The 19925-nt window shown below is 45.4% G+C and overlaps 1 protein-coding gene across 3 annotated transcripts in view; it reads right to left on the minus strand.

Moving 5' to 3' along the window:
• Positions 1-19925, minus strand: part of CNTFR (ciliary neurotrophic factor receptor) — an 822875-nt gene that overhangs the window by 505395 nt on the left and 297555 nt on the right. For all 3 annotated transcript variants that reach the window (XM_088458405.1, XM_088458403.1, XM_088458404.1), the window contains one exon: positions 8862-8968. The gene's annotated coding sequence lies outside the window, so the exon portion shown is untranslated. The remainder of the gene's footprint in view (positions 1-8861; positions 8969-19925) is intronic.

Genomic DNA, 19925 nt, shown 5'->3' on the forward strand with positions numbered 1-19925 from the left:
GGCACACTAATGGTGCGTACACACTGGGCGATAAAGTGGACGACTGAACGATATCGTTATCGTTCAGTCGTCCACTTTATCGTCCATTTTCAACCCCAAAAAGATGAATGATGACGACGACGCGCGTTCCCGCGGGTCGTTCGTCATCATCGTTCATCGGGCTGACATGCAGGCCAACCTGACTGCATGTCAGGGAATGGGGGAGAGAGCCCGGTGCTGAACGATATCGTTAATGATATCGTTCAGCGGCTGTGCTCAGTGTCATGAACGACATTGAGCACAGCCTGCCGGGGACACACTACACGATATCGCTCAGGGAGCATATCGTGTAGTGTGTACCCACCATAACAGATTTTAAGGATATCCATACTTGAGCACAGGTGACTTAATTAGTACCTCAGTTATTTTGATTTAACCACCTGTGCTCAGGCATGGATATCACTAAAACCAGGACTGTTAGTGTGACTTGAGGGCCGAGGTTGGGAATCACTGCCCTACACTATAAACCCCAATTAGGGATGGCCATCGGTGGGTCACCATCAATGGTGCAATCGGTGGTTAGCATTGATGGTATAATCAGAACCAAGGGGTGGGCTTTATGGGTGCTTTGGGGGGGCAGAGCTAGGCTCCATGTCCTGGCATTAAGTAAAAAAAAAATATTATGGGGCTCTCTGCCATCGATGGTGGAGAACCATTGGTTCTCCGCAATCGATGGCAAAACTATCTGACATCAGCTGTTGACCATCAATGTTTTGTACACATTGATGGTCAATAGATATCCCTAGCCCCACAGGCCCCTAAATATGCAAAAGTAGACAAACAGCATCATTTTGTGGAGAAAGTATAAATACAATTGTAATAGGTATGGCTGCCCATCATCATCTTCATCTTCATCCTGCTGTCATGCTCTTTATGTGAAGGCCTGAGGCTGTATTCCATCTGCCCCATTGGTAACCTGGCTCTGCATTACACAACGTGCACTGGTAGGCCTTCCGCTAACCTCCCATACATGACTGTAACACAATACAGCACCTTAGCAGTTATACCCCTGGGTAAGACACATGACCGCAGGGCAGGACGCTCCTGTGCCACCTCCGTTATACCTGGCAGGGCATTATCAGTGACGCAGGTGTGATGCAGACAGTCTCCTTCCTCCGATACTTTCTACCACTGGACACTGAAACCCCTCCAGCCATACAGCCAATTACTGATGGAAACGCAACTCATATGGGGATCCTGGTTCCTATTGATGGGGCCTCCTCTGGCCGGGGAAATGTAAGAAGAACTCGGGGATAAGTCAGAGGGTTGCTGTGAAGATCAGAGCGTGCGGGGAGAGGTAACGCTTAGTCACAGTGCTCCGGGTCACATTCCTGCTATGGCGAATACTGGAAACATACGTGGCTCTGAATGTGCTAATGAAATGCAAACGTTTGCCGTGCTCTGCATCTTGTGTCTATTCAATAATCCACCGGCGACTACTTTCATCCCCGTGTAGAGCGCAAGCTCTTTGGTTCATATAAGTCTATGAGAAAATACACAGCACACTTGGAGCCCTTTTCATCTTGGCAAGAAGGACAATGTGCGTGAAGGAAAGAAAAAGTAAGTGCCCTCGTAATAATAAGCCAAGGCTGTGCTGTTGTACATGTCATGAGTCACATACAGGTGGTTGTGGACTGGCCATAGGATAAAGTGCATTTATAGGTGTACTGTATATACCAAACCCTGATGGACAGTACTGTATATACCAGACACTGATGGACAGTACTGTATATACCAGACACTGATGGACAGTACTGTATATACCAGACACTGATGGACAGTACTGTATATACCAAACCCTGATGGACAGTACTGTATATACCTGACACTGATGGACAGTACTGTATATACCAAACCCTGATGGACAGTACTGTATATACCAGACACTGATGGACAGTACTGTATATACCAAACACTGATGGACAGTACTGTATATACCAGACACTGATGGACAGTACTGTATACACCAGACACTGATGGACAGTACTGCATATACCAGACACTGATGGACAGTACTGTATATACCAAACCCTGATGGACAGTACTGTATATACCAGACACTGATGGACAGTACTGTATATACCAAACCCTGATGGACAGTACTGTATATACCAGACACTGATGGACAGTACTGTATACACCAGACACTGATGGACAGTACTGTATACACCAGACACTGATGGACAGTATTGTATATACCAGACACTGATGGACAGTACTGTATACATCAGACACTGATGGACAGTACTGTATACACCAGACACTGAAGGACAGTACTGTATATACCAGACACTGATGGACAGTACTGTATATACCAGACACTGATGGACAGTACTGTATATACCAAACCCTGATGGACAGTACTGTATACACCAGACACTGATGGACAGTACTGTATATACCAGACACTGATGGACAGTACTGTATACACCAGACACTGATGGACAGTACTGTATATACCAGACACTGATGGACAGTATTGTATATACCACACACTGATGGACAGTACTGTATATACCACACACTGATGGACAGTACTGTATACACCAGACACCGATGGACAGTATTGTATATACCACACACTGATGGACAGTACTGTATATACCAGACACTGATGGACAGTATTGTATATACCAGACACTGATGGACAGTATTGTATATACCACACACTGATGGACAGTACTTTATATAACACACACTGATGGACAGTACTGTATACACAACACACTGATGGACAGTATTGTATACACCAGACACTGATGGACAGTACTATATTCACCAGACACTGATGGACAGTATTGTATATACCACACACTGATGGACAGTACTGTATATACCAGACACTGATGGACAGTACTGTATACACCACACACTGATGGACAGTACTGTATATACCAGACACTGATGGACAGTACTGTATACACCAGACACTGATGGACAGTATTGTATATACCAGACACTGATGGACAGTATTGTATATACCAGACACTGATGGACAGTACTGTATACACCAGACACTGGTGGACAGTATTGTATATACCAGACACTGATGGACAGTACTGTATACACCAGACACTGGTGGACAGTAATGTATATACCAGACACTGATGGACAGTATTGTATATACCACACACTGATGGACAGTACTGTATATACCACACACTGATGGACAGTACTGTATATACCACACACTGATGGACAGTACTGTATATACCAGACACTGATGGACAGTACTGTATATACCAGACACTGATGGACAGTACTGTATACACCAGACACTGATGGACAGTACTGTATACACCAGACACTGATGGACAGTACTGTATACACCAGACACTGATGGACAGTACTGTATATACCACACACTGATGGACAGTACTGTATATACCAGACGCTGATGGACAGTACTGTATATACTACACGCTGATGGACAGTACTGTATACACCAGACACTGATGGACAGTACTGTATACACCACACACTGATGGACAGTACTGTATACACCAGACACTGATGGACAGTACTGTATACACCACACACTGATGGACAGTACTGTATATACCAGACACTGATGGACAGTACTGTATATACCAGACACTGATGGACAGTACTGTATATACCAGACACTGATGGACAGTACTGTATACACCAGACACTGATGGACAGTACTGTATATACCAGACACTGATGGACAGTACTGTATACACCAGACACTGATGGACAGTACTGTATATACCACACACTGATGGACAGTACTGTATATACCACACGCTGATGGACAGTACTGTATATACCAGACACTGATGGACAGTACTGTATATACCAGACACTGATGGACAGTACTGTATACACCAGACACTGATGGACAGTACTGTATATACCACACACTGATGGACAGTACTGTATATACCAGACACTGATGGACAGTACTGTATATACCACACACTGATGGACAGTACTGTATATACCACACACTGATGGACAGTACTGTATATACCACACGCTGATGGACAGTACTGAGACAGGAAAGTAGAAGCTGACAGATGAGCCGGGTGCTGTGCAGTGTAAGAAGCAGATTTGTCCTATAATAACCTAATCACACCCGGACAATGCCCTGAATTACCTGCTGCTAGCAGCCATGGTACCTGTGCATCAGGCGCATGCTCCATAGCAGAGAAGATGGCAGCTCCCACTTCTGACAATTGTGAAGTGTATGAGCAAAACTCATTTCCATTCATTCCCTAGCTCAGTGATAGGTATCCTGATACACCTTGGAGGCCGCATTGGGCGGCCACCTAACCTTCAAAAGGGCCTGATTCAGAGATAGACACGGTGTCCATTACCCCATAGCTGAGCACATTTTCTTTATACTGTCCACCTACAATAGCTGCACGATCCCAAGTGTCCTGTGACGCCTGCAATCGTGTACGGCATGGCTAACACCTGAGAAGGGGATTGCAATCTCTGTGCGTTTCAGGGTGGAGACTGGGAGGTGACCTATAGTGATTGCAAAAAGGGGTTGATTCATGGGCGTGTTATGGGAGTGTCATGGGGGCGTGTTATGGGAGTGTCATGGGGGCGTGTTATGGGAGTGTCATGGGCGTGTGTGTTATGGGAGTGCCATGGGGGCGTGTTATGGGAGTGTCATGGGGGCGTGTTATGGGAGTGCCATGGGCGTGTGTTATGGGAGTGTCATGGGCGTGTTATGGGAGTGTCATGGGGGCGTGTTATGGTAGTGTCTTGGGGGCGTATTATGGGAGTGTCATGGGGGTGTGTTATGGGAGTGTCATGGGTGTGTGTGTTATGGGAGTGTCATGGGGGCGTGTTATGGGAGTGCCATGGGGTGTGTTATGGGAGTGTCATGGGGGCGTGTTATGGGAGTGTCATGGGCGTGTGTGTTATGGGAGTGTCATGGGGGCGTGTTATGGGAGTGCAATGGGGGGGTGTCTGGGAGCACTGCTTCGTAAACCCAATACTTCAGAGGCCATCGCCGCTCTAACACTCCATCGCAGCATCCCGCACAGTTACATATTCCTGCTATCGCTATTGTGAGGGCAGCTGCGAGCGCGGCTTCATTACCAACAATCTATGAATCAGGCCCTTAATCTCAAAAGCAAGCTAAATATATTTAATAAAGCAAAGAGACGCCTAGTAACTATAGTAAGACATAAACAGGCCTAGCAAACACGTTTTACAAGCTATCACAGAGAAATGGCAGGAAGGAGCTGCGCGTTGCTGGTGAAGGCTTGGAGGAGGCCACATGTGTTGCCCCGGGGCATCCTGATGCCCATCACTGCCCTTACTCCTGACCGTGGCAGCAAACATGGACCCTGCAATCCATACAAAATCGGGGTCTGATCATTTTGGGACTTTTGTCAGGTGCGGAGATGTAACACTCTGCACCCCAATAACAGACGCATCACTGAAATCAGGTAATAGGCACCTCAGACTCTTCCCAAAGCTGTTAGTGATTATCCCGCTGCTTCCACTTCACTTCCATTATTCTAAGAGTAGTTACAAAAAATTATGCATCCTTGATATTAATTTACTAACGTGCGGGTTTTTATAAGTGGAGATGTTGCCCATAGCAACCAATCAGATTCTAGCTATTATCTTCTAGAAGGTGCTAGATAAATAAGTAGAATCTGATTGGTTGCTATGGGCAACATCTCCACTTCTAAAAACTTCTCACTTTAGTAAATATACCCCTAAATATCTAACATTAAGGAATTATCTAACACAAGCTTATCGCTGCAAGTAGCCATTACACTATTGTTGCGGCAGCTGAGCCAGTGGTGACCCTCATTAACGGCTAGGGCAAAGCCAAAGTCAGCCATTTCCCTGGCAATAGCACCCGTCTTCCCCTCAATATGTTCTCCTCTGTAATATACTGTAGCACTGTATAGGCTGCAGTAACAGCAAACCCACAGCTTGCAAGTCTCCTTATATAGATATATATTGTATCAGAGGGTTATTTTGTAACTTTGCCTTTGGCTAGTTGCACTAGACTGTGGTCCCCCAATCAGACATTTGCTTTCAATGTTAAACGTGAGGTAGATGAAAGCTAATTGCTGATTGGTTGCACCATCAATGTTTTATAATGAGGACTGATCCTTTATCTGCCAATGGGTCAGGGGGCAGTTTGGCAATGTTGAGGTTAACTGCCTGATTTTTATTTGCCAGGGAGGCGTCTGCGCCATGGTTTGGAGACCACCCATACAGCCCAAGGCTCTGGCAGTGGAAACGCTACCGTCAAGTGGGGGACCAGCCAGCCAGCTCTCTATCCAGTGTGAAACCAACGAGAGTCCTCGCCTCATAAAACACTTTTATACTGGAAGTGAGAATTAGGGCCGAGCATAGAAAGTATTTTTATGGAGCTGGTGTGAGACTGAGAAAATGCAGTAAAGTTCCCCAGTGTTCCTCCGAGCACTACCGGGCTGTCTATAAACCAGGACTCCTCAGCCGAGGATCTACTGCACAAACAGCGGCGCTCCTTGCTTCCTGGGAAGCCACAGTCCCGTCCCCGGGCGCACGTGTACCGGCCGATGCCAGTGTGGATGGGATATGAGGCTGGCACATGGTTACCAGGTGACCAGAGAGCGCAGAGAGAGGTGGGCTGCTGCGTCTGAGAAGATATGCAAATGTCGAAGCCGCCACCTTTTGTACAGTGACGCCCACCGCCGACTTCTCAGATCCGACGCTTGCGTACAGAGACACACTCTCAGATGAACAATGGTTGCACCATCGCCCTACATATATATATATATATATATATACATATATATATATATATATATATATATATATATATATATATATTAGGATTGCGTCCACCTCTGAAGCAGGCACAATGGTAGGTACGTAAAGTATGGAAAAGTAGCAGGTAGGTGAGTGTGTAAAGAAAGAAAAGAAGGGGCAGGATTATTCCAGTTTGGAGAGAGATAAAGGACCTCATTCAGAGTCGGTCGTAAGCGGCCGTTCGGTCGTACGCATCCGATGTTTAAAAACCACGCATGCGTACGGTTAGTTGTGCACATGTGTGTACGAGACCTTGCGATCCAAACTGCTGTCGATCGTACGGCTTACGAGCAAGAAGTGGCTTCCGAGAGTTGATTGACATGAAAGGCCGTTTGTGGGTGTTGATGGGGGTGGTGGTCTAAAAACGCAGGCGTTCCTCACCGTTTTCAGGGCGTTTTAGGGGCGTACATAAATTACCTGCTACGACCGACATAGAAGGCCGGAAGTAGTAAAACGTCACTCTGCGAGCAGGTTAGAGGCCTGGCTGATCGTACAGCTTGAGGTTGGGTACGTGCTCTCTCAAGCCCCAGAGTACAATCGATACTATCGAATGTTACTGATGTTAGGAGTGATGTTTCTATTTTGTGCCACACAATGCAAGCAGCTAATAATCGATTGTTGTAGCTAATAACACTGCTAATTGGCTTGTACTTGATTCAGCTGAGTTTGCTTTAGCGAATAATAGGAATAAATATATTTCAGGGGGATGGCTTATTCTGGGGGTCATTCAGACCCGCTCGCGAGCGCAGGACGCTCGCAAGCGGGTCGATGTTGCCCCACTGCGCAGGCGCGAGACCCGGATAGCGACGGGCTCTCCGTCGCTCCGGGTCTCGCACCAAAGCGGGCGTGCTGTCGATGTTGAGTAACAGCACGCCCCCTTTGGGGGGCGTGCCTGCCAGACGGAGGCGTTCCCATGGGAACGCCTACCGTCTGTAGCCGGCCCCACTGACATCACTAGTGATGTCAGTGGGAGTGATTTTGGCTCTGATAGAGCCAAAATCACTCCAGGGCTTGCGGTCACCGAGACCCTACCACAGGGTCTCCGTCGCAAGCCCGATGGTCGCGATGGTCTTGACCATCGCGACCATCATCATGGACGCTCGCTATAGCTGTGGGTGGTAACCCACAGCTATGCGAGCGTCCATAAGGCCGCTCCATTTTCATGTAGGAGGGCCCTGATTCAGAGCGAGCGCTCTGGTCAGAACTTCCGGCTCTGAATCAAGCCCACTATGCGGTTTTTTGGTAATTTTTGGTGTAATTTGCACACAACACAAGAGGCCGTAACCATCAGAAGAAAATTAGCATACAGCGACTGACAATGACTGACGATTGAATCGATCGCTAGCTGCAATCACTCGGCCATGCGATCGCTTCCTCTTTCAGTTTTGCAGTTGTTAGGCGTATGACCGAGCGGCTGCTTACAACCGACTCTGAATGAGGTCCAAAGTACCAACCAATCAGCTCCTAACTGTCATTTTTCAAACACAGCCTGTAAAGCGACAGTTAGGAGCTGATTACTTGGTACTTTATCTATCTCCAAGTTTTGATAAATCTCCCCCTTTGATTCAACTCAACTTTCCAACTGTTGGAGTAAGAGGAAGACTGGGCCAATCTCTCACCCCTCAGTGATAATCTTCGTCCTTATTCTGCTGTAATCATGCTGGAAAGCAGACGGAACTGTCTCCAGTCTCATTCCAGATCTGTCTCTACACTATAAATTCTGAAAAATGCAGATATTACAGGGCGCAAAAAGGTGGAATTGGGGTAATGCATCTCCGGAACTTCTCATCTCCGCATAGTGTACTGTTCTGCCGCAAAAAACTCCATTTTGCTCGTCTAGAAGGGTAACTGGCCGGCCCTCATCCCCTGGAAATCTCACCCGTGGAAACCCGTATGAAGGAGAACCAGAGATGCCAGAAGTCAGCTGAATTGGGCCAGCTCCACTCTTGTATAAAACATTGGAAATGACCAATAAGCGAAAGACTGTAAAATGATCCTGCTGCACACGGAGCGCGGCTACGTACCTTGTGTGTGACTCAGTGGCGTCGCTCGGTCAGTTCATGAACTGTACGCAGCTTTCTGGGTAAGGACCCAACGGGGAGACGTTACACAGCACCACAGCTGCAGAGATCTGCAGAAAGGGGGAGAGAAAAGAGACGTTTGAACCTGGAGATAAGTAGTAGCGGCCAATTCTCACAAATGACACTCGGCTGACAACACAGGGCCTAGCGTGCACCTCCCCAACTCAGCGCAGATATTACAGAGGAACAGAGGGCCTGATTCAGAGCCGGACTCTATTTGCGGACGGTCGTTCTAAAAAAGGGGCCGGATATTTAAATTGAGTGCTCGCTCTTTGCGGTGTGTTGACGGCTCTATGTCTGAGCGAGTGTTCGAAAAATGTGCTCGCTATTTTGTAAAGACGCCCCTTTGCCGTACGCATCATCTCCGGTATTTATTAGATTAATCGGAACATTCGAAAGGCATCTGAACTACTCGCAGTGCTTGTGGTAGGATTTACTTCCCGCTATCATTGCGAGCAGTTCAGGCTAAAAGACAACCAAGTGACGTGGTCGATGACGCTCCTTTACTAATTATGCACTCCCATTAAACGCCCTTTTGACCGTTGAGCACGCCTGCGTTCGGATCTCAACTCCCCCGTTTTCAAGCACCTTCCCCTGTTACCACCCACAAACGGTACATTCTGTCAATCAAATTAGCAGCCCCTCGCTGTTTTGCGAGCGCACGATTTCCGACCGCAATGACTGGTTTGCGCATGCGCATTACGACCCATACGTAGATTTGCGAACATCGCACGGAGCGAGCGGCCGCTTACGAACGGCTCTGAATCAGGCCCAGAGCCCAAACATTGAGAACTTTCCCTGTAAGGCTCCATACTCCTATAGCAGAGAGTGGTGCACGAGGGGGCTCTATAGTGCGGCCATTACGGGGCCACACGTTCCTGGAAACATGGCTGCGGGCAGAAAGCAAACTGGGAATAGTGACTAGAACGAGTCTGATATGGAAAATACACATATGCACAGGCTAAATATAAATTGTGAGGAAAGGGATGATTGAGGTCAGCAGTTTGCGGAACATTTTGCTCACCTCTAATAAATAAGGAGAGTTTGGTAAAGCAGCATTTGTATAGAGGTTCTTAGAGGTATAGTGCTGGGTTTTTAGAAGTGGAGATGTTGCCCGTAGCAACCAATTAGATTGTAGTTGCTATCTTCTAGAAGGTGGTAGATAAATGTTAAGTAGAATCTGATTGGTTGCTATGGGTAACAAGAGAGGCCTACAGTATAACTACCCGCTGTCCTGAGTTTCACACGAAAACCCTGATTATGGGACAAACCCATGGGTGCATGGTACGCCCCAGCGTTCCCACTTTGGCGCCCGATGTTCTGACCCCAGTCTGAGAGCGGCCATGCTTGCTGTGCACTCTTGCAGAGTTACCGAGTATCGTAGCACAGTTTAAATGAATCACACAGCAACCAAACACGCATGGACTAATATCTGATTGTTGTGCGAGTTCCAAGTACATGAGACTTTTAATCGGTCCCCAGGGAGGGACTCACCCCATCCAGATAGGAAAATGGTTTCTGTTAATGTAGTTGGGGGTGCAGTGTGAATTTGGGACAGATTGCGTAGTCACTGAATATACTGTCTGTACACATAATAAGGTCTCTGACGTTACTGTGTTACATATTCGGAGCTGGAACCTGTTCTCAATAACAGCATTTAGGACGAGCTCCAGCATCCACCTTCTCAGAGACCTCCGCCCCCCAGGGATTAATACATTTTCTATTTAGACATTTTATGTGGGCCGATTGTTGCACTTGCTGAACGTTTTGCAGCTATTTTACTATACTTATATATTTCATCAGTCTGGAAAATATTTCTGTTAACATCAGCCAACTCCTGTGTGTTCTGTGAGGGACTAAAGCAAAATAGATGAATTTCATCTGAGCGGCCTGAGTACAAGTATAAAAAAGGTTCCTTTCATCGCCAGCACGGAAACATTATTTTACATGGTTAGAAAAAAAAAGAAAGAATAAAACTGTTAATTAGGGGATTTTGGGCTCTGTGTATAAAGGTGGATATCATGTACAGTACAGAAAAGCCTAATGCAGAAAGTATCAGATAGGGAATCTAACACACAGTCCCCCTAATTCTCAACGGGGCCTTATCTTCAGTGGCGTTAGCAGTCCAAGCCCAGTCCAAGTATGCTATTGAATACTGCAGAACATTGCACTACCCCTGAAAGATACATAGTGACAACTGGAAAATGTCTGCTGATTATAGGTCTATTTCTAACGTGTTGATAACCAAATATCCGTCAAAACAGCCTGGAGAATGCCAGCGTTTCGCACAATATAGTAGTAACCACCGGCGCACTGACACCAATAGTAAATAGAGCCCTTACACACCAGAAATGCCAAAAACTGGACTTTTTTCACCCCTTAAATCCAGAACATGCTTATTTCCAGGTCATTCCCATTTTATGATTCTGATGACTGAAAATTACAGAACAAGGATATATAATTATGTTTTGTTCATAAGCCAAAACCTTCTGTGAGACGGTAGGGGTGTGGTAGTAGTAATAATAATAATAATAATAATAATAATAATAATAATAATAATAATAATAATAATAATAATAATAATAATAATACTCTAATAATAATTATAATAATACAATACTAATAATAATAATAATAATAATAATAATAATAATAATAATAATAATGTACATATAATAATAATAATAATAATAATAATAATAATAATAATAATAATAATAATACTGTACATATGATAATACTGTACAAATAATAATAATAATAATAATAATAATAATAATAATAATAATAATAATAACAAAAATAATAATAAAAATAATAATAATATTATTATTATTTGTACAGTATTATATGTACAGTATTATTATTATTATTATTATTATTATTATTATTATTATTATTATTATTATTACATTATTATTATTATTATTATTATTATTATTATTATTATTATTATTATTATTATTAGTACAGTATTATTATTATTATTATTATTATTATTATTATTATTATTATTATTATTATTATTATTATTATTATTACTGTACATATAATAATAATCAAAATAATAATACTGTACATATAATACTGTATTAATAATAATAATAATAATAATAATACTGTACATATAATAATACTGTACATATAACAATAATAATAATACTGTACATGTATATCTCCAGTACCCTCCTCTATCTGCTCCCCTCTTTTCTTTACCCCTCATACTTCTACAATAGGAAGAACAGAGGTCAGTTTGCGGATACAAATTATTTTGGGGTATAGTTAGTTTGTGGTATAGTTCGGGAGTACAGGTAGGTTGAAGGTATAATTTTGGGGTATACTTAGTTTGTGGTATAAATCGGGAGTACAGGTTGAAGGTATAATTTTGAGGTATAGTTAGCTTGTAGTATAAATCGGGAGTACAGGTTGAAGGTATAATTTTGGGGTATAGTTAGTGGTATAAATCGGGAGTACAGGTTGAATGTATAATTTGGGGGTATAGTTAGTTTGTGGTATAGTTCAGGAGTACAGGTTGAAGGTATAATTTGGGGGTATAGTTAGTTTCTTGGTATAGTTCGGGAGTACAGGTTGAAGGTATAATTTGGGGGTATAGTTTGTGGTATAGTTCGGGAGTACAGGTTGAAGGTATAAGTTGGGGGTAAAGTTAGTTTGTGGTATAGTTCGGGAGTACAGGTTGAAGGTATAATTTTGGGGTATAGTTAGTTTGTGGTATAAATCGGGAGTACAGGTTGAAGGTATAATTTTGAGGTATAGTTAGTTTGTGGTATAAATCGGGAGTACAGGTTGAAGGTATAATTTTGGGGTATAGTTAGTGGTATAAATCGGGAGTACAGGTTGAATGTATAATTTGGGGGTATAGTTTGTGGTATAGTTCGGGAGTACAGGTTGAAGGTATAATTTGGGGGTATAGTTTGTGGTATAGTGCGGGAGTACAGGTTGAATGCATAATTTGGGGGTATAGTTAGTTTGTGGTATAGTTTGGGAGTACAGGTTGAACGTATAATTTGGGGGTATAGTTAGTTTGTGGTATAAATCGGGAGTACAGGTTGCAGGTATAATTTGGAGGTATACTTAGTTTGTGGTATAGTTCGGGAGTACAGTTTGAAGGTATAATTTGGGGGTATAGTTAGTTTGTGGTATAAATCGGGAGTACAGGTTGAAGGTATAATTTTGGGGTATAGTTAGTTTGTGGTATAGTTCGGGAGTACAGGTTGAAGGTATAATTTGGGGGTATAGTTAGTTTGTGGTATAAATCGGGAGTACAGGTTGAATGTATAATTTGGGGGTATAGTTTGTGGTATAGTTTGGGAGTACAGGTAGGTTGAAGGTATAATTTGGGTGTATAGTTAGTTTGTGGTATAGTTTGGGAGTACAGGTTGAAGGTATAATTTGGGGGTATAGTTAGTTTGTGGTATAGTTCGGGAGTACAGGTTGAAGGTATAATTTGGGGGTATAGTTAGTTTGTGGTATAGTTTGGGAGTACAGGTTGAAGGTATCATTTGGGGGTATAGATAGTTTGTGGTATAGTTCGGGAGTACAGGTTGAAGGTATAATTTGGGGGTATAGTTTGAGGTTGTACAGTTTTAGGGTACAGTTTGGGGGTATAGAGGCGATGCTGGGACATGTAGCCCCAGCTAGGGATGTGACTGTCGTCCAGCAGGTGCAGCGTTTATGGATGAGGCACCAGAGACAGAGGCTGCTGTCAGGAGACGGGATAAGTGTTATCATAGAGGGGCAGCACTGTGCTGGTGGATGTCTGCCATGTTTCTGCCTCCCTGGTAATGACACCGGTCATCATTCTTATTTATCACCCGTGAGATTTCTGCCTCTTACGCGTTTTATCACAAGATCTCAGCACTGAGGGACCTTCAGCCGCTGAGAAGAAAACTGACTGTGAGTTTAAGGAAACCTGCATTTCAGCATCAATCAGTCGCCAGCTCGTAAACCTGAGTGACTGCTGAGCGATTCATGGGCAGACGTCGTGAGGAGACCATTTCTGTGCCAGGGGGGAGCAGAGCACAGCAAGGGGCGGCCAGTGCGCCATGTATGCCACCTTGTAGGCCACTGTGGCCTGTAATAACCTCAGAGAGTGACCCAATTATTACGCACAGAACAGCAGCTGAAGGGTTAAGTACAACTCGTGTGAAGCCGGCTTTTCCTAATAGGAAGTATCATGTGAAGAATATTCACACTAATATAAACACTGCGCCCAAATTTGTTTATGCTCAAGAAACTAAAAGCCCTTTCTTTACGACGTTCCCGTGACATCGGCCGCTGCTTGTCGGAACAAACATGTAGTTATTTATTACATTTAATTTTCCCCATATTTACGGGTTATTTACAAACTTTAGGAGACACATTTTTCAAGTGTTTTTTTTTATCCCCTGCGAGTTTGAAGTCGCCGATCATCACCGTCAATTTTGCCCACCAAATGGCCAGATTTATTATTATTCAGAGGTCTGGAGGGTTGCAACTCAAACCCATTGGCGATGTGCAATGATTTCAAACACCTGAATCGTATGCGGTTTAAGACAAACTGCGGCGCCTTGGGATGCCCAGGCCAGCGCTAAGTAGCTACAGACGCCGGGTGGCCCAGGTGGGTACCAGGGTAATAAAGAAAATGTACCTCATATAGTTTAATAAAACTAATGTATGCCCCCTTTTACTGTATTAATCAATGTAATATGTGCCCCCTGTCTCTTAATGTTACCTGTGCAACTTTTGTAATAATAAATAATAATTGTGCCCCCCCCCAAGTATACTGTCTGTTTTGTAATAATTAAAAATATTTGCCCCCATATTTCCCATAGAGTAGTCATTATTACTAACGAGAAACACAGTATTGCAGCATCTATAGAGGTAACGATCAGCGCCAGTCTACCGAGCGCACTGGTGGTTCTTGTCACCCGCTGGACTATACTCGATGAAGACCAGAAGATGGAAGGTCATCCTCCGCTCTGTGGGGCTGATTCAGTCGCACACTCCTTTTGCCGAAGTCGCGATTGCTGGTCTCAGCCCTTCGCATGGTGTACAAGCGTGCTTCTGACTGTGCAAGGACTGGGGCGCCCACTTTGTGCATCTTCAGAAGCTGCGGTCCCGCTAAGTGCTTCTTTCGAAGCAAGCCATCGGTCGCATCACTGAAACTTGCACCAGCCCCACGCTAGGTGCAGGTCCTCCGATAGAGAATGGCCTCTAATGTGAGCAATTAAGTATCTGAGTTTGCAACCATTTTTTGCGAAACGACCTCGACACTCCCATGACAAGCCAGTCAGTGTGCATCTCCGTGCGTCTGAATTGCCACCTCCCAGGAACGCCCAGTACACTTATAATACATTTCCATGCGCCTATGTGTGGGACGCATGCGCTGTGCAACTGCTTTTTAGCAACTTAGATACATGCGCACTTCATAACCATCTAACATTTGCACGTGTTGAAAGAGGAGTGTGCTACTGCGCATACTTCAGCCTTCCTGTCCCTCCAGGAAGGCTTCATGCCCTGTTCCAAGATGGCCACAGAAGTCACTACTGAGCATGTGCAGGGGCCATCTTGTGTTTACTCTGTAGAGTGACATGGTGGGAGACAGAAGTTTCCTACTTAGCCCTCCCGGTTAATATCTGCATTTAAAGCTGTTCCAGCATCCCTGCACCACTACCTGTTTGCAGCATACACTCACCTACTGGTGAGCTGTATAGGACCCAATACCGCTCAACCTCCGCTCCATCACCAGTGTGCATGCAACAGTGAGTACGGCTGTACCTACTATACTTCAATAAACCAACACCACTCGTACAATAACTGGGCTGTTCATAGTCTGAGCCATCTGCTGAAGCGTGCCGATACAACTCACCTGCACGCACATCATTTCTAGCAGCAGGGATATAGTCATTACACCTGATTTAGAATCAGGCTTTGTGGGGCTTATCCTCCACAGCGATGGGGTTAGGATATGCTCAAATTTGGGAGGTATGAATTAGGGATGGGCGACTGAAGGGCTGAATCATGGATGGACATGGGATTGTTACTGGTGCATTGATACAGTGTGATTATCGTCAGTGGAAAAGAGCGCTGCAGAGCACTTCTCTAACAGGGCGCAGGAACTGCTAAAGGGTAAGACCAGGTAGATAATAAGCCCCTATATACAAATCACTACGCCAGGATTATGCATGGGCTTGGTGCAGTTACCTCTTTCTATAGACAGAGTTAATAACTAAGCATAAGATTTCTTATCACATGACAGTGTAATAAACGGCATCATTTACATATAATTTACATATAATGCAAATAATATCACTGCTACGAAAACAGACAGGGCTTCAGTCCAGGAGTAATTGTGTGATGTCTGTAATAAACATAATCAGAAATCTAGGCATCTATAAATGCAGAACACACCACTCATCATTCACAGGCCTTCTGCAATCACAGAACGTAATGAGGCTATAAAAATAGGGGTCATTATTAATGAGAGGATTTCATGTGCAAATCTACAGCATCCACGGACGTTCTGGCTCTGACACCCGGGCCGGCGTATAATGGTGGCATATGGAAGGCTCTGACACGGGGCGAGTACTCGGGATATCGGGGGGTGTTCTCCGTACCAGCCGGCTGCTCGGGTAATCACATCTTTTACATATGAATGATTTTATTAAAGCAACTGAATCTGGACATTATCAATTCCCCAAATCCTCTAATTAGCTGACGTTTCTGAGCTTTAAATAACGAACTGTAGAGAGACAACTGTTCCCTGGTAATAATGATGGTATTAGGCAGCTGGCCTCAATTATGCACTCGCCATAAAGCCGGTGCCAGCCAAACAGGTGCCAGCCGCAGGACAGCCCGGCCTGTGGACTATGTGCATACTAACCCATATTATTATTATAGCAATTTATGTGGCATACAACTTATAGGGCGCTAAATCAGTCCACAATATGTATAACAGTAACGAGGCTGCCTCCTAATGGCCCTGTCCCCCGTACCCCAGATCTGCAGTATTTTGTGTAGAAATAAATCATCTTCCATGTGATATCTGCTGCTATATTTTCATTTATAAATGCTTTTAATTTAGCTTATTTGTGTAGCAGTGGGACTGACGGCACAAGTCCAGGATTTCAGTTCTATTGCACTCCTGTTACCCTACAAGGCAGCTCACACATGTACACAGCAACGCAAGGAATGGGTATGCGGCCGGCAGTTCGATTCCCATCAGCGGCAGCCCGACAGGAGCAGAGTGCGACGCAGCGGAAGCCCGACAGCGCTGGAAATCCTGATCGTGGATAGGTAAGTATCCACTAACCTAACCTAACCCCGCTAACCCTCCTTAGGGGTGCCTAACCCTAACTTCCCCCCCAAGTGCCTAACCCTAATCCCCCCTCTAAGTGCCTAACCCTACCCACCCCCTTCCCCGCTGCCTAAACTAAGTCCCCCGGGGGGGTGCCTAACCCTAACTCTCCCTCCCAATAGCCTAACCCTAACCCTCCCGGGGGGCTGCCTAACCCTAAGTCCCCCCCGGGAGCCCGAAACCTAACCCTCCCCCCCCGCGGCTGTCCGCTCGCGGTGCCCGGCATCACTACGATTGTGATGCCGGGTGCCGGCCTCCCGGCGTCAGGGAAATGCGGGCGTCTACATCTAGGACAGTCGGGAAGTCGGCTGCCGGTATATAGGCAGTCGGCTTCCCGATTGCTTCCCCAACGCAATGACCCTCATTGTCTATGGGCAGCCCATAATGATAAATAGCTCTCATAGGGGAAACTTTACATTTAAACCATGTTAATTATTGCAGTCTATTATAGACTTTTTGATCATTAGTGCTTATAGTGTGCACCTGCTTCTCTCCTCTTTTTTTTTTGCTATAGAACTACAGGTCTCAGCATGGTAGCACCTATTATCATGTGTAATATTAGGATGTGCAGCCCAGCCCCTCCCGACCTCTCATAGTGGGGTCAGGGTCATTCTGAGTTTGACGCATCTGCCAAAACGGACGCATCTCCCAATTTCGTAACTGACTGTGCATGTGTCTGACTCAGAAAACATGGTGCGTGCGTGCTCCTCACGGTGCCACAAAGTAGGCAAGTCCTCCTCACATCTTGTGCGAATGCAGACCAACGTGAAGCAGACGTTCCTGAGCGGCGACTGGCAAGTATCAAGATCTGCTGTTCCTGATGGGAGCGTCATGGGAGTGTTGTGGGCGGGCATCGAGGTTTCCCCGCTTGCTTAAGCTGCTCCCACACAGCTGGGTCCCCCTGTTTCAGACGGGTCTCTCGCACCCGGCATGCGGCAGCTGTAAGTGCAGATACTAATAATGACGACTGAAGCACGGACGCACAAAGTGGGGGGTGCGACCGGGACGCAGAATATGTAACATATATTGCAGACGTCCCAGATTTCTGCTGCACTTTCCTGTAGTGTCCTGGCCGCGCAGACAGCGCTGTGTCCTATTCTGAGCCGTGCTTATGCCAATGGGGGGGGCGGGTTCCAGATTGGTCACTTACACCCAGCATGGGGTACGTGCAAGCGTACAATGACCTCTGCGCTTGTGGATGGAAAAAGTCGAGTGATGTGCGGGCATTAAGACGCATAAAGGGCCTGATTCAGAGCCGGACGCAATTAGCGCTTGCTCGTCCAGAAAATAGGGGTGGCTATTCAAATGAACCGTTCGCTCTTTGCGGTCTGTTCACGCCTCTAGGTCTGAACGAGCGAACAAAACTTGCGGTCGTTTTTTGGATAAATACGCCCCCTGGCCGCTCGCATCCTACGTCATGTCCGCTATTTATTAGATTAATTGAGTACATCGACCAGCGTATGAACTGCTCGCTATTCTTGTGGTTGGTTTTTCCTACCGCAATCTTGCGAGCAGTTCTGACTATAAAATAACCCAGTGACGTGGTCAATGACGCTGCTGTATTAATTATGCACACCCATAAAACGCCCGTTTTGACCTGTAAGCACGCCTGCGTTCTGATCTCCACTCCCCGTTTTCAAGCACCTTCCCCCGTTACCACCCACATACGCCTCATTCTGTCACTCAAATTATCAGGCATTCGGTATTTTGCGAGCACATGAATTTCGACCACACTGACTGGTTCGAGCATGCGTATAGCGATCCGTACGCATGCGCAGTTGGGCAAACATCGCTCGGAGCGAACGAGAGACCGCTTACGAGCGGCTCTGAATCAGGCCCAAAGTCCCATAAGCACAAGATATCTGCCTTCAGCGCATAAGGAGCTGCGCGTGGCCAGGCCCATAATGCACAAGCAGCAATAAATGTGCATGGAAACTAATATATATATATATATATATATATATATATATATATATATATATATATATATATATATATATATATATATATATTTCAATGCAGATTTGTGCAGAGGATATAACTCCTGGTGGCATCATAATGGGGGCCGGTATAATGAGGGAGCACTTAATGCACATTTAACGATGTTGTGCTATTTGTACATGATGCTTTCCATATGGAACATTCCCCCAACCTCTGCCCCAGGTAATTCATAACTGGCTTCTCATGTCTTCTATTACTCAGCAGCCAGAATGTGGTTACTCGCGGGTTAACCGCTCGTGAGAAGACAATCACATACAGCACAAACACTATTATTAGTCTTCTAAAGCGGCAGCGCACTCAGCTTTCTTCATAGACTCCCTGCCCAACTGAGCTTACAATCTGATACGTGTCGCTCTCTCCTGTGCCCCGAGTCTCCCGGGCCTCCTGCGTAGCCGGTGTCAGCCATTACTTCAGGTCCAAGGTCGCAGGGAACAAGCGGTGAGGTGTAATGAAGGGCCTCCCGTATATCACGCGCCCCACTGTCAGCGTCTCTAACCTCTGAGCCAGCTGCTCCCTGATGGCGGCTGTGAGGTCGCAGAGCTGGGAACGGTGTCGCGCCTCATAACGCCACCCGCGTGGGGGTCACAGCTTCATTCTGATAATGTCAGGGGGGCTCTGGCGGGGTTAATGGGAGTCTCACCAATGTACTA

Source organism: Taudactylus pleione, unplaced genomic scaffold, assembly GCF_031769625.1.
Source record: "Taudactylus pleione unplaced genomic scaffold, aTauple2 ptg000830l, whole genome shotgun sequence".
In the NCBI taxonomy this organism is placed as follows: Eukaryota; Metazoa; Chordata; class Amphibia; order Anura; family Myobatrachidae; genus Taudactylus; species Taudactylus pleione.